The sequence below is a fragment of the Tamandua tetradactyla genome, chromosome 13, assembly GCF_023851605.1.
Source record: "Tamandua tetradactyla isolate mTamTet1 chromosome 13, mTamTet1.pri, whole genome shotgun sequence".
NCBI classification, from domain to species: Eukaryota; Metazoa; Chordata; class Mammalia; order Pilosa; family Myrmecophagidae; genus Tamandua; species Tamandua tetradactyla.
In genome coordinates, this window is record NC_135339.1 from 11,564,162 (window position 1) to 11,578,465 (window position 14,304).

The 14,304-nt window shown below is 35.1% G+C and overlaps 1 protein-coding gene across 9 annotated transcripts in view; it reads right to left on the reverse strand.

Moving 5' to 3' along the window:
- Positions 1 to 14,304, reverse strand: part of CCSER2 (coiled-coil serine rich protein 2) — a 226,441-nt gene that overhangs the window by 143,982 nt on the left and 68,155 nt on the right. The window contains exon 1 of one of the 9 annotated variants that reach the window (XM_077124718.1): positions 5,829 to 5,941. The exons of 7 other annotated variants lie outside the window; for them this stretch is intronic. The gene's annotated coding sequence lies outside the window, so the exon portion shown is untranslated. Of the gene's footprint in view, positions 1 to 5,828; positions 5,942 to 14,304 lie in introns of those variants that run through there. One more of the 9 variants, XM_077124719.1, reaches the window with a different exon arrangement.

Genomic DNA, 14,304 nt, shown 5'->3' on the forward strand with positions numbered 1-14,304 from the left:
TATATAACAATTACAATGACTGGCAAATCTTAAATGCTATAATTAATAAATCTACGGATTATTATAATCCACTCATAAATTTTATCTCATTTTATTTTCATTACCACCCTCTCAAAAAGTAGTGTCCTTAAATTGAAATTCCACAGTATAACCAAAGATAATTTTTTTCATATTTCTAAATCTCCATTTAATGTAATATGCAATAAGTCTGATAGGACTCTGCTCACTTAAAATGGGCACTTACTGATCCACTGTCACGTGACGATATTAAGGATAGAAAAATGAAATCTAAAAGAATGAACTTGAAGCTGCTGTAATCACTGAGGTTATAAAATAAATTCATTTATCCATCACCCAGAAAAAGAACTGCCTATATCATGAAGGCACATGGCATTTCACTTTATTAAACACATATGTTAACTGATATCTACCACCCATCATCATAATCAATGTGGCTAACATTATCCATCCATCTGAAAGCTGTAAAAGCTTGAGTAAAGTAAATAAACTCAGAACTCAAACTGGATTTATTGCTGATGTGGGAGGAACCCAAACGAAAATCAAACAGTAATAAATGAACCCTACTAACATTACAAATGAATAGCATAACCACATTTAAGAGGATGAGAAGAAAAAGAACTAACCTAAGTAAAACTGGAAAATAATATTTTGACTGAAAGGCTAAAACATAAAATAGTATTTCAAATAAAAGGCTAAAGTTAAAAAAAAACAGTAAATAAATACTCTAGGTTAGTAAATTTATTTTTCACAGGGTTATGAGGTAATTATCCTGAAATGATGTGTATATAAGGTTGAACAAATAAGTAAATAAATTGAGGTTAATGAGAGCCAAATTACTCACTTTCAGAGAAAAAGGTCAAAAATAAGGAAAGAGGTTGTTCTTATAGCAGTCACATTTATTCCTGAGCTTTAAGTGTTACTTCTATTCTGAGATGCTGTGCTATATGTATATGTATAATCTGGTATTTCCCTGGAACTTTGGGCACCTGTGTGACACCTAAGACCAGAGTGGGAGTTTTGCAGCTCCAAAAGCCAACATTCCTACATACAGCAACTGTTAAAGAAGCCAAAAAAGAGGTAAGGCTTCAATTAGAGGTAAGAATGAAGGTGATTTGGTTGGGACTAAGGTAAATTAGAATACAGGGTAAAGAATGATACTGTCTATTTAGAACTTCACCTACTGTATGAGTTTACTTTGTCCAAAAACTAAATTTTCTGTAGCACACAATCTAACTTAACCTGTCCGGCCAGTTCAAACAATCTAAACACATGGAGCCTAGAATTGGGAACGAGATCTTGCAATTCTTTATAGCTTAATGTAATACCCAAATACATTCCAGAGTATGTTGGGCAGAAAATCTAAAAGTATTGGCAAAATCCCTTGAGGGACTGAAGAAAAAAATATGGAACTATTAAACTTTCTGACCTGGGAAATCCCTGATGCTGTGTCAAACATTAGGAACTCCCAAGTTAATAGACCAAGCCCCTGATCTTGAGGCTTGCTCTTATGAAACTTCTTCCTTATGAAACTTCAGAGAAGCTAGGCCAACCTATAGTTATGCCTAAGAACTGCTTCCAGAGAATCTCTTTAGTGGTTCAGATATGGCCTCTTTCTAAGCCCAACTCCGCAAGTAAAATCATTACCTTCCCCGCCACATGACATCCAGCGGTTAAAAATCTCCCTGAACATGACTCCCAGGGATGAGCCTGGCCCTGGCACCATACGATCAACAATGTCTACCTGACCAAAACGGGGTGAAGAAATGAATCAAAATTAGGTATCAGTGGTTAAGAGAGTTCAAATAAATTTGAGAGGCTATTCTGGAGGTAACTCTTATGCAAGCTTCTGCTATATTGTTAACTGCCATGGTATGCCAAGCTCCAAACAACAGTATTCCTATAAACCCTAAAGAATACCCAGAGCTCTATCTGAGAGTCTATAAAAGCTTCACTCAATAAGTTTATTTTTCAGAAAACTAAATCATCCAGATGGTTCTTAGGCCAGATAAGCGCTGACAAACAGAGTTACCAGTCTCTCCAAGACCATCACCCAGTTGCATACCCCTACCCCATAATGTCAACACCCCTTTTCAACACAAAGAAGTGAGAATGGTCATTGCCCAAATATCCGTAAAGATTTGGAGAAGAATCAAAGTAGAAATCGTCGTAAAGTCCTAACAGACAAGATAGGATTTAACAAATAAGTATGACTACTGAATCATTATATTGATATTTCTTCTTAATCTCCAGGGTCTTAGAGCAGCTGGAAGGTTATATTGAAATTGTGAGCTGTAATCCATACCATAATCTGAAATTTGTTCTAAAACTACTCGCTAAAATGCACTTTGCATATATAGCTTTTTTGTACATATATTTCACAACAGAAATGTTTAAAAAAAAATAAGGAAAGGGAAAATGAATTTTGTGGTGTGGGACTGGTATCAAATATATCACTATGACTTCATGGTCTTTTATTCATATATATATATGTATACACACACACACACACACACACACACACAGCACAAATACACAGATGGACAGAGAAATAAATACAAGTGTATGTGTGTTTGTGTGTGTGACAGAGAGGGAGAGAGAGAGAGAGAGAGAGAGAACAAACATAAATTTCCAATTCTGCTGAGAAAGCCTTAAAGAAATGATACCTCAGTAGCAATGAGAGCACATCGAGCACATAGATCTGGATTTCTAAATATCATGCTCCAATAAAAAGAAACAAAGGTCCTTGGGAAAATGTTGATTTCAGGGCTGGGGTGAGGAAAATGCAAGATAAGTCTGTAACATCCTGTGGTGCTAGAAAATATGGAAGTGTTCAAAAAAATATTGGGACATGTCAAAAAGACAGAGAAACAAAAGTGAAGAAGCTCCTAAATGGCTAAATGGGGGAACAATTAGAGGAACAAAATAAATACAGACAATAATGGGCTGTAATACATAGAACATGTAGACAAAGACCAAATATACAAGTCTATACTGTTATAAGAAGTAACTGAATGACAAATAAACAAACGGGGAGAACCGATAGCTTTTATAGCAAAATTCCAATGAAAATCACCACTAGGTAACCATCACAGCAAAATCATCAATAGACGATGAAATTAATGCATAAAACTACGACAAGAAATAGGATGCTTGCATAGTCTCAGACTATCTGTTCATAAGATACTTACTAATTATAAATGAAAAATAGTAATTTTACAGCAGAAACCACCTTAACCAAGTGATCAAAGTTAACATCATCAGCAGTAACACAAGTCAATATTATACATTTCCTGACAGTGAAAAGGAGACATCACTTCTATGGCCAAAAAGATTCTTGCCAAAAAGCTATAACCTCAAGCTAATTAAGAGAAACATTAGACAAACCCATTTTGAGGTTCATTCTGCAAAATTACTGGTCAGTACTCTTCAAAAATGTCCAAATTATGAAAGACTGAGTTACTGTCACAGGTTGGAGGAATCAGGACAACCTAATGCAATGTGGAATCCCAGACAGGATTTTGGATAAGACAAAAAGGATAATAAGTGGGAAACCTGGCAAAATTCACATAAGATTTGCAGATTAATTAACTAATATCAATATTAATTTTCTGGTTTTGATCATTATATTATGGTTATCTAATAAGTTAACATTCAGAGATGAAGAGGAGGATATACAGGTACTCTGTACTGTTTTTGAAATTTTCTTAAGTCTAAAACTATTTCAATAAAAAAGTAAAAAAAAAAAAAATCAAGCTGCATCATAGATCCCACCTTGTGGGCAGGAAAAAGGTTCTTTCTTATTTGTTACCTTCAGGTCAAGCCTTTTAACCACTAATAAAAGAAACTTCAAAATAAATAGGTAAAATTTAGGAAATTTTAATTTTCAAGGAAAAGGCAGGCATTTTCAAGACTGGTATACCAGTGTTCCCAATTCTTCCAGCACTATAAACAAGTCAAGGGACAGCATGAAAGCAGAAAAAAAAAAAAGAGTATCAGAGCTTGGAAAAGTATCAAACCATTTGGTACAACCCCTTACAAGTGAAGCACACTATAAAAAGATGTCATATACAATACTAACTATACAGCTAGGGCTGAAATTTGGGCTACCTGACACTTGGTCTAATGTTCTAATGCTTTTACTACTTCCTCGCATACTAAAACAGTAGAAAGGTTCCACAACCCAGCTTTCCAACTATGCTTTCAGGCAACCCAACTTGAGCTACATGGTTGGTAGCTTCTGCAAACAGAGGTTGCCTGGCTCCTAAAACCAGGATAAAACACTGGAGGAACCACCTAAGTGCCACTAAAACTTGGAAAGCCTAAAGGCAATAAAATCCTGAGCTTTTGTTCTAATCATCAAAGGACAAATAAGCAGAATAGCTGAACTGAAAGACTTTCCATTACTCATTTAGGCTAGTAACATAACTTCAACAATTCCTAAAAACCCCTCAATTAGTTAAAAGCATTAGCTTCTCAGCCTCAGTGTGTTCTCATTAATAACAGATTTATAATATCTATCTGATATAACTCACAGAATTCAGGCTTTTTCCCACAAGCATTACTAACAATGCATCTATTCAATACCAGGAGGCACTGTGCTAGGCTTAAAAGAACATGGTGGTAAAAAATTACTTTAAAAAAAAAAAAAATCAAATTCCAGTGCCTGCCCACACAATAAATAAATAAATAACTTCTATGTTCACCAACTTTTTCTCTGAAACACAGGTTTTGGACCCAGAAGGGGCTAAGATAGTCCAATAATAACTCCATTTTTATTAAAGAAGAAAAAAAAATACTCTGCTTGTAGTCCCATATAAGATTAAAGGAGAAATGTATGTGTGAGGATTTGAAATATAGCGATATAATATCTAGCATTATGTCTGCTTTATACTATTTTAAAAATATGACTTGTAAACATTGCAAAAACAATTTTTGTCCTCCAGTCTGAAATAGATTTACCTTCCTTTCCACCTATTTCTCTAGCTTCATCACCAGCTACTCTCTACCTCACACTTTATACTCTTAACAATATTGACATTCCTCACATACATCAGACTTTTGATCCCTTCGCACTATTGCACATGCTCTTCCCTATGCTGAATTGGTCACCGTCCCTTTTACTTGGCCGACTGGTCAACTTTGCATTCATTCTTCAAAAATCAACTCAGACATCACTTCCTCTTTGGAATCTTCTGAACACACACACATACACACTTACTCTTTCTCTTTCTCTCTTCCTCTCTCTCTCTCATACACATACAGTTAAATTTCCCTTGTGTTACTTTGAGACCACATGCATTCTAATCATCACATGACATTGGTTACAAAATGATACTATGATCATCTGTTTGTAATATATCTGCCTATCATACTAAACTTTGAACTCATTAAAAACACCTTATTCTTCTCAGTATCCCCAGCATGTAACAGTATCCCTGGAACATAGTAAAAGCTTGATAAATAATTATTGAATTGAACTTCATATTGTAATATACTTAATCTACAAGAAACATTAATATAGAGTGAAGAAAATATAATCATGTTAAAAGAATCACAACTATACTTGACAAATTTAAACTTTTTTCAAACATAAAAGTTATAGTAACAGGCCAAAAAGAAGCTATGCTAATAATTAAATGCACATGAATGTTCACTAGTCTGATAAAATAACTGAATTAAGAAAAATTTTGTTTCCTCATCTCATTCTATCTGCTGATCTGATTGATCCCTTCATTTCCTTCAAGTTCTGTGATTCTGGATCAGAGTATAGTTGAAAGTATCAATATCAGTTTGAGATATTCATTTACCTATATTAGGACCGTCTCAACTTTCTGTAAGCTGCCCCTCCACTACCACATCTGTACCAGCATCACATTTTTAGTTACTTGCAGATTGCTATTGTGACACGTGATACCTTAGAAACTTATTTTGCAAATACATTATGTCACAATGTGTACAGAAAAAAAAATGTTTCTGTGTGTCATGAACTAAGTGGCAATATTTATCTCATATCATTATGGCAAACATTTAAACAAATATTTACTGAGCTCCTACAAGTACCAGAAACCTAAAAGGGTGATGAGAGGGATAAAGAATCGACCATATTTGAGAGATGCATGTAAGAGGAGCTGGAGATTGAAAACTGACTAGAAAGACCTGTATGAGGGGAAGACAGATCATGGAGAGAAGGAAGCGAACCAAGGGAGATTAGATTTGACATTACAAGGAATGGGAACAGTGAAAGGAAAGGAACAAATCAAACTGTCAATTTACGATGATCTGGGCAGAAAGAATTACTTCCCTATAGTCAATAACAGAATTTGTTCAACTGTACCTCCTAAATTCCTATCAAAAACTGCCCAGTTCTCTAGATTTAAATGCTGCCACCTCCTCAGTTCAAGCCCCTTTCACCTCACACTTGAACAATAGCCTCCTAACTTACCTTTCAGCATCCTAACTCCCCTCTCATTCAATCTTCACACACGACATTTTAAAAACGTGAAAAACAAATCATGACTCTTTTCAGTTTAACATCCTCCAATGTCTTCCCTTCAGGTTTTAGGATAAAGACCACAGTCTTTCAAGTTCCATAAAGGCCCTATACTTCTCGCCTGCCACTCCCCCCTCCTCTCAGTGCTCAGGCTATCCTGGCCTTCTCTTAGTACCTCAAATACACTACAATCCCTCCTGCCTCCAAGCCTTCCCACATGCTGTTTCCTAAAACACATAACATTCTTCCAATAAAATACGTTCTTTTTACCTAGTGCTCCCCAAGTCAAAAGTAAACAAAATATTTCCTGAAAAGGCTTACCTAACACCCCACACTAAACCAGTTCTTACAATGATATACTTCCACGCCTTGTAATTCTCCTCCATGGCACCTTCCCCAGTCACTGACTGAAGATAACTGACTACTGAGCTAGGTAATTATGTCAGCTGTATCTGCCCCCACCATTACAATATAAGCTCCAGAACATAATGTGCAGCTGTCTGGATCACTGTACCCGTGCCTTGCCTATGCTGAATGGATGGTTGGATATCTTTAGCTGAGGGATCAGATAAGGAATGGCGATGTGAATGATGTGAAAGAGAAAAATAGAATGTCTAAAAGTTCATATAGGGTTATATTCGGTTTGAAAAACTAGTTTCTGAAACTTAAGCATTATCAACAGTATTCTACTGAAGGGGCTGGTAAACATTTTCTTAAAAGGTCATATAGTAAATATTTTATGCTTGTGGACCATATAGTCTCTTGTCATACCTAATCAATTCTGCCATAGTGGCATGAACGTAGCCTTAGATTAACTACTCTACATATTTACATACATTCATTTGAATGGGCATGGCTGTGTTCCAATTAAACTTTACCAACAAAAACTGATGGCCTGGGGAAGGGAGGGTATGGGATGTTCTGAGTATTTTTTTCACTTTTCTTTTTCTTTTTATTCTTTTTTTTTTTAAAGTAATGAAAATGTTCAAAATGACTGTAATGACAAATGCACAGCTATATGACAATACTGTGAACCACTGATTGTACAATCTGAATGACTGTATGGTATGTAAATATATATCTCTCAATAAAATTGCATTAAAAAAAAATGGCCAGGCTATAGTCTGCTGATCCCTATTGACATATTTTGAAGAAGCAGGAGATAGATAAGAAACAAACGCAAAAAATCCTCCCTGTCATTTTAAACTCATAAAGAAACCAAACCTCCCCTATCACACTGACCTTCCACAAACCTTCTCAAACTTTGAACTCTTAATGGCTTGGCATACAGTGTTAATTAAAAACAAACATGGGACCAAAGGAAAAGACATTTATTTGGTCCAAAATTTAAATTTTCTGTAGCATACCATCAAATCTAACCTGTCTGGTCAGTTTATTTAAACAACCTAATTACATGGAACCTAGAATGGGGAATGAGATCTTATTATTCTGTACAGGTTAATGTCATAACCAAATACATTCCAGAGTATTTGGGGCAGAAAATAAAGTATTTGCAAAGTCCCCTTGAGGGACTGCAGAAAAATGTGGAGCTCTTATACTTCTCCACCTGGGGAAATCCTGATATTCTCTCAGGCATTAAAGACTTCCAATTTAATAAGCCAAGTCCTCAATCTTGAGGCTTGCCCTTATGAAACTTATTTCTGCAATGGCGAAATTAGGCCTGCATGTATTCATGCCTAACAGTCACCTCTTGAGAGCCTCTTTTGTTGCTCAGATGTGGTCTTTCTCTCTAAGCCAACTCCGCAAAGAAACCCACTACCTTCCCCCATGTGGGACATGATTCCCAGGGGTGTAAACCTCCCTGGCAACATGGGACAGGACTCGCAAGATGAGCTTGGCCCTGACATCACAGGATTAAGAATGACCAAAAAGAGGAAAAGAAATGGAACAAAAAATTTCAATGGTTAAGAGATTTCAAAACAGTCAAGAGGTCATTCTGGAGGACACTCTTAAGCAAGCTTTAGCTTGATATTTAAACTACCACAGTATGCCAGGCCCCAACCAACAGTAGTCCTGAAACCCCTAGATAGTACCCTGGGCTCTATTTAAATCTCTATAAAAATTTTTCTTAGTAAGTTTATATTCTCAGAAACTTAGCCTTCACTACTGAGCCTAGGCCAAGTAAGTCCTGAAACCTAGAGGTACCAATCTCTTAAGATTAATAATCAGATTCATTCCTATACCCCATAAGGTCAATACCCCTTTCCAACACAAAGAAGTTAAAATGATCATTGCCCAATATCCCTGAAGACTGAAAGATTAAATGACAGGAAGGAGGTATAAATGAGAAATTAGGATTTAAGAAATGACTGACTACTGACTCATTATACAGATATTTTTTTTAGTGTTAGTGTTTTAGAATAGCCAGAGGGAAATACCTGAAGTTGTTGAACTATAATCCAGTTCCATTACCCAGCCCTGATCTTTGATAATGACTGTAAAACTATATTGCAAAAAAAATGTTATGTTACAGCAAGAAGAACAAATAAACTACAACTAATAAATACATAGCAATTAAAAGAAGCCAGATACCAGTGCCTACCCATGCAAAAAAAAAAAAGAAGCCAGAGATAAAACAGTATGTTTTTGTGATTCAATTTATATGTGATGGGAATCGGAATAGTTGTTGAGCTTCTGAAGGGTTAGAGAATGACTGAAAGTTCATTCATCTGAAGTGATAAAAATATTCTATATTTTAATCTGGATGACTATTAAATGAATATATACATTTGTCAAAATTCATTGAGCAGTATGCAAAAGATTTGTCTACAATATTGTATGTAAAGTGTATCTCAACCAAATACTGTTAGGATTTAAATACATAAATAGCATAAATTCTAGATCAGTGCAAAGTAAACTTCTTGTAAGGAACCCCCCAAGATAAGGAGTTTTCACAGAATGTAAATCAGCACATTGCTTCCTTCAAAGAGAGCTTCTTGCTATCAAAAACAATTTCAGCTGAACTAAACAATGGATTGAACTAAAAACTGTGATAGTAATGGCAACTGACTTATACTCCAGTAAAAGCTCCTTATCTTGAACTGCACTGGAATAAGCATTATTCTAGAAAACTTCAATGATGGTTGTTTCAGGGGTAAGGCTGTAGACACAATACAAACAAGGGATAGGTATAGGAGAACTTTGGTGAGAGGGAATGGAGGGACCAAGAAAAATGAGGAGAAACTAAGGGTCCTCTTGGATTAAGTTACAGCTATCAATTGAAAATATTTGGGAAAAAGAAGTAAAAAGAAAAAATAGAAAAGGTGAGGCAATTTAAATTAAAACATAATAAAATGGCAGAATGAAGTCCAAGTATACCAAATAAAAGCAAAGCATAAATTGACTATACTCACTGATTAAAACAAAGACACAGATTGAATTTTTTTTAAATAATCAGCTATTTGCTATATAAACAAAAAGGTTGACAGTAAAAGGAGGAAAAAATAAATAAAACCGGTAAGGCAATTATTTTTTTATTTTTTTATTTTTGCATGGAAGGCACCAGGAATAGAACCCGCGTCACCAGCATGGCAGGTAAGGTATATTAATATCTGAAAAAATAAACAGTAAAACCAAAAGCATAATTAACGATAAAGAAGGTCACTAAATAATGATTGAGAGTCCACTCACAAGAAAATAAAAATTGTAAACAGGTACACACATAACAAAATAAGCTTAAAATTTATAAAACAAAAAACTGATAGAAGTTCAGAGCAAAAATAAATCTGCTATCATAGGAGATCTCAGCATAGTCTTCTCAATTTCTGCCATCAACTCTCTATGATTTCAAAGATTTTTAGATCAGAAGCCAAACACAGAAAAAAACACACAGACTATTTTTTTCCAAAGCATGGAATGAATATTTTTGTTGTTTCCCATTCCAGATTCAACTGCCTAATGATCAATGGATATTAAAGACTAATGATCTTTTCACAAAAAAGAAAAAAAAAAAGTCAAGTGTGACGATAAAAAAAAAAATAGGTTATTCCTTCTAGTCTCCAATGTTGTGGAGCAGCTAGAAGGAAAATTTGAGATGATGGTACGGTAGCCCATAACAAAATCTGGGATCTGTCCTGTAACTACTTATTGAAGCGTGCTTTGAAAACTACTGCTTTTGTCTTTCTTTGCTTTGTATATATGTTATATTATACAATAATAATTAAAAAAAAAAAAACAATGGTCAACCCAGATGACTTCTGAACTCTTTTACAGTAGGCTATTTTGTCACTAGTTACTGAAAAGTAAACTAAAGATAGTGTACCTCTAAAAAATGCCAGGCACCAAGTGACTTATTGCTGCCATCTGCTGGACACAATGTTCATTTCCACATCAATCCTCTTAATCGCCTAAAAAGTCCTAATAAGAAAGCACTTAAGGCTATAAACTTTTTGAACATCCTTTATCTAATGAGATAAAGATACTCTCTCTACACTAAATCTGCATCCTACTCTATATTTGTGCAACTCAAAAGGATACCAGTTACAGTAATTATTTTTTCCAAGTCTGGTTTGGACATGGAATCTTCAGAGTATGAAAAATTACATTGCCTGAAATCCACCTGGAACTTAATATATCCACAAAGACGACCAATTCTTCCATACAATTATCAGAAAATCATATATTATATAGAAAGTAGTTACAAAGGCTAACTTGAAACACACCAACTTGTTGTACTCATATGGCATATTACCTACATGACTCACAATATTTCTTAAAATAAGAAGTCCCTTGAATAGTTCTAGCCAAGTTCTCAATAACTGAATCATTCACATTTTGCCTTCTCTCTGTTCTAATGTCACCTCATTCAGCTTGATTTCTTCATTGGTCATTTTTAACTTCAAAAATTACAAAGTTCAGTAAGAAGAAAATATGCATAATAATTACTGATAGTTAATAATATCTTCATGAAAGAACTATGCAAACAATTTTCTATGCATATACTTGCACAGACGAGAAATTTCTATAATCTTAAAAAATACAATCTTGCTTTTATTGAAAAAAGTAACATTTTTTCTTACACTGTGTTTCAAATAAATTCTTTCAGAAAAGAACTGATCTCATATTCGGGAAAGTATGGTAAAAATGATGATCATCAAATTAATTTACAGTTTTAACACAATGACAATCAAAATCCCAATAGTGAGGGGGTGCAACAGTGGCTCAGTGGCAGAATTCTCGTTTGGTGAGATTTAGAATAGAAGAATTGGACAAAATAATTCTAAAGTTAACCAGCTAGCACTCTCATTTCACAAGTTGCCTAGCTTAGTATTTTAGCTTGTATTAGCAAACTGTCCTTTAAAATGGCAATTTCATGGATTAATGAATAAAATGTAAAATAACTAAAAATTCCTGAGGTCTCTCCTCTGTCAACTTCAAGTGTGGTAAGAATACAAATAACTCTGGTTATTGACTCATTTCTGAAGCTACACCAGCTTTAAGAGAAAATAGTTAAAGTGCAGGAACAACTTAAGAAACAGAACTTCAAACTCACTGTTACTCAACTCTTATCAAACACTCAGCTATAGGAAATATTTGTGAAATGTTGCCTGAGAGAAATACCATTCATTCATTAAATATTCTATAATTGTCAAGTGCACTAAATGTTTCATAATTTTCCAGTGTACTAAGACAAATAGTATGGCTGTCTGGACTGCACTGTTATGGCCATACTATAGAAATGTTTTACTAAATTACATATCTTTTAGAATTATGTCAGTGTTTTACATCAAAGCTGAAGTACATTTGTAAAGTGTAGCCACAAAAAATTCACTATTTATACACTATTAGGGTGTTATTAGAGACATTATTTACTATATATCAAAGCACTGTCTTTTATAAGAATTCACAGAAGAAGTTCAGGTCTATAGTCAACAGTAATATTGTAATGTGCTTCCACTGAATCTAACAAAAGCATTATGCCAAAACTAAATGTTAACAAGTGGGAGATATGGGGGAGGGGTATGGATACCATACAGAAGAAAAGGTAACGTCTTCATAAGATTATGGTGGTGAAGGCATGTCTATTTACTTAGGATGGACTGTATGATGTGTGAATAAAATCGTTTAAAAATGAACAGAGAAAAACAAGTGCTAGAGAAGATGTGGATAAAGAAATGTACCTATTTACTGTTGGCAGTGAAGCTGAGAGGTGCAGCCTCTCTGGAGGGCAGCTTGGTGATTTCACAGGAGAGGTAGGGGTGGGTTTGCCATATGAGCCTGAAAACCTATTGCTAGGTATACACCTGCAAGAACTGAGAAGAGACAGGAATGGACATTTGCACACTGGCATTTATGGCAGCAGTGTTCAAGAGTTACAATGGACAGAGGTGGCCTAAAGGTACAAAGACTGAGGTATGGAAGAGGGAACTGTGGAGTATACATAACTACTGAGCAACTGGCTGTAAGAAGGAATGACGTTGCGAGGCATGCAACCAGGTGAATGAACCTTAAGGACAATATGTTGAATAAAAAAAAAATGTCAGAAACAAAAAAATATTATAATGTCTCACTCATATGGATTAACTATAATATACAAATTCAGAGAAATGAAATCAATAGAGTATAGGTTAACAGGTTGGGGACTAATGTAAAGGTTCCTAGATTGTAAGCTCTTACAGTAGTCACATATATTTAGGAGTTGTAACTGATATTTCTATATTCTGAGACACTGAGTTGTTTGTATATAATCTGGTCATTCCCAGAAACCTCAGGTATTTACGTGACACCTCAGTCTCAGAGTTAGAGCTCTGAAGCTATGAAAGTCAGCATTACCCCATTCAGCAACTATTAAAAAAGCTGAAAAGTAAGTCCCCTTCTGGGAACGGTGAGAAAGAGGGGAAATTCAACTTCCCCAAGTTGAATTCTTGATATTCTCACAAGCAGTGTGGACAACCAAAGCTATAGGCTGAGCCCCCAATCTTGGGGTTTGTTCACATGAAACTTAATTCCACAAAGGACAGGTTAAGCCTACTTAAAATTAGGCCTAAGAGTCACCCCCAAGAGAACGTCTTTTGTTGCTCAGATGTGGCCTCTCTCTCCAGTCAACACAAAAACCAAACTCACTGCCCTCCTCCTGTCTACGTGGGACATGACTCCGAGGTGTGGACCTTCCTGGCAACATGGGACAGAAATCCCAGAATAAGCTGGGACTCAGCATCAAGGAATTGAGAAAACTTTCTTGACCAAAAGGGGGAAGAGTTGAAATGAGACAAAATAAAGTGTAAATGGCTGAAAGATTACAAACAGAGTTGAGAGGTTATCCTGGAGGTTATTCTTACGCATTAAATAGATATCACCTTGTTAGTCAAGATGTAATGGAGAGGCTGGAGGGAACTGCCTGAAAATGTAGAGCTGTGTTCCAGTAGCCATGCTTCTTGAAGATGACTGTATAATGATACAGCTTTCACAATGTGACTGTGTGATTGTGAAAACCTTGTGTCTGATGCTCCTTTTTATCTACCTTATCAACAGACGAGTAAAACATATGGAATAAAAATAAATAATAGGAGGAACAAATGTTAAAATAAACTTAGATTGAAATGCTGGTGATCAATGAAAGGGAGGGGTAAGGGGTATGGTATGTATGAATTTTTCTGTTTTCTTTTTATTTCTTTTTCTGAATTGATGCAAATGTTCTAAGAAATGATCATGATGATGAATATGCAACTATGTGATGATATTGTGAATTACTGAATATATGTGTAGAAAGGAATGATCATATGTTAAAAATGTTTGTGTTTCTTTCCTGTCATATTTTTCAAAAAAAAAATTTT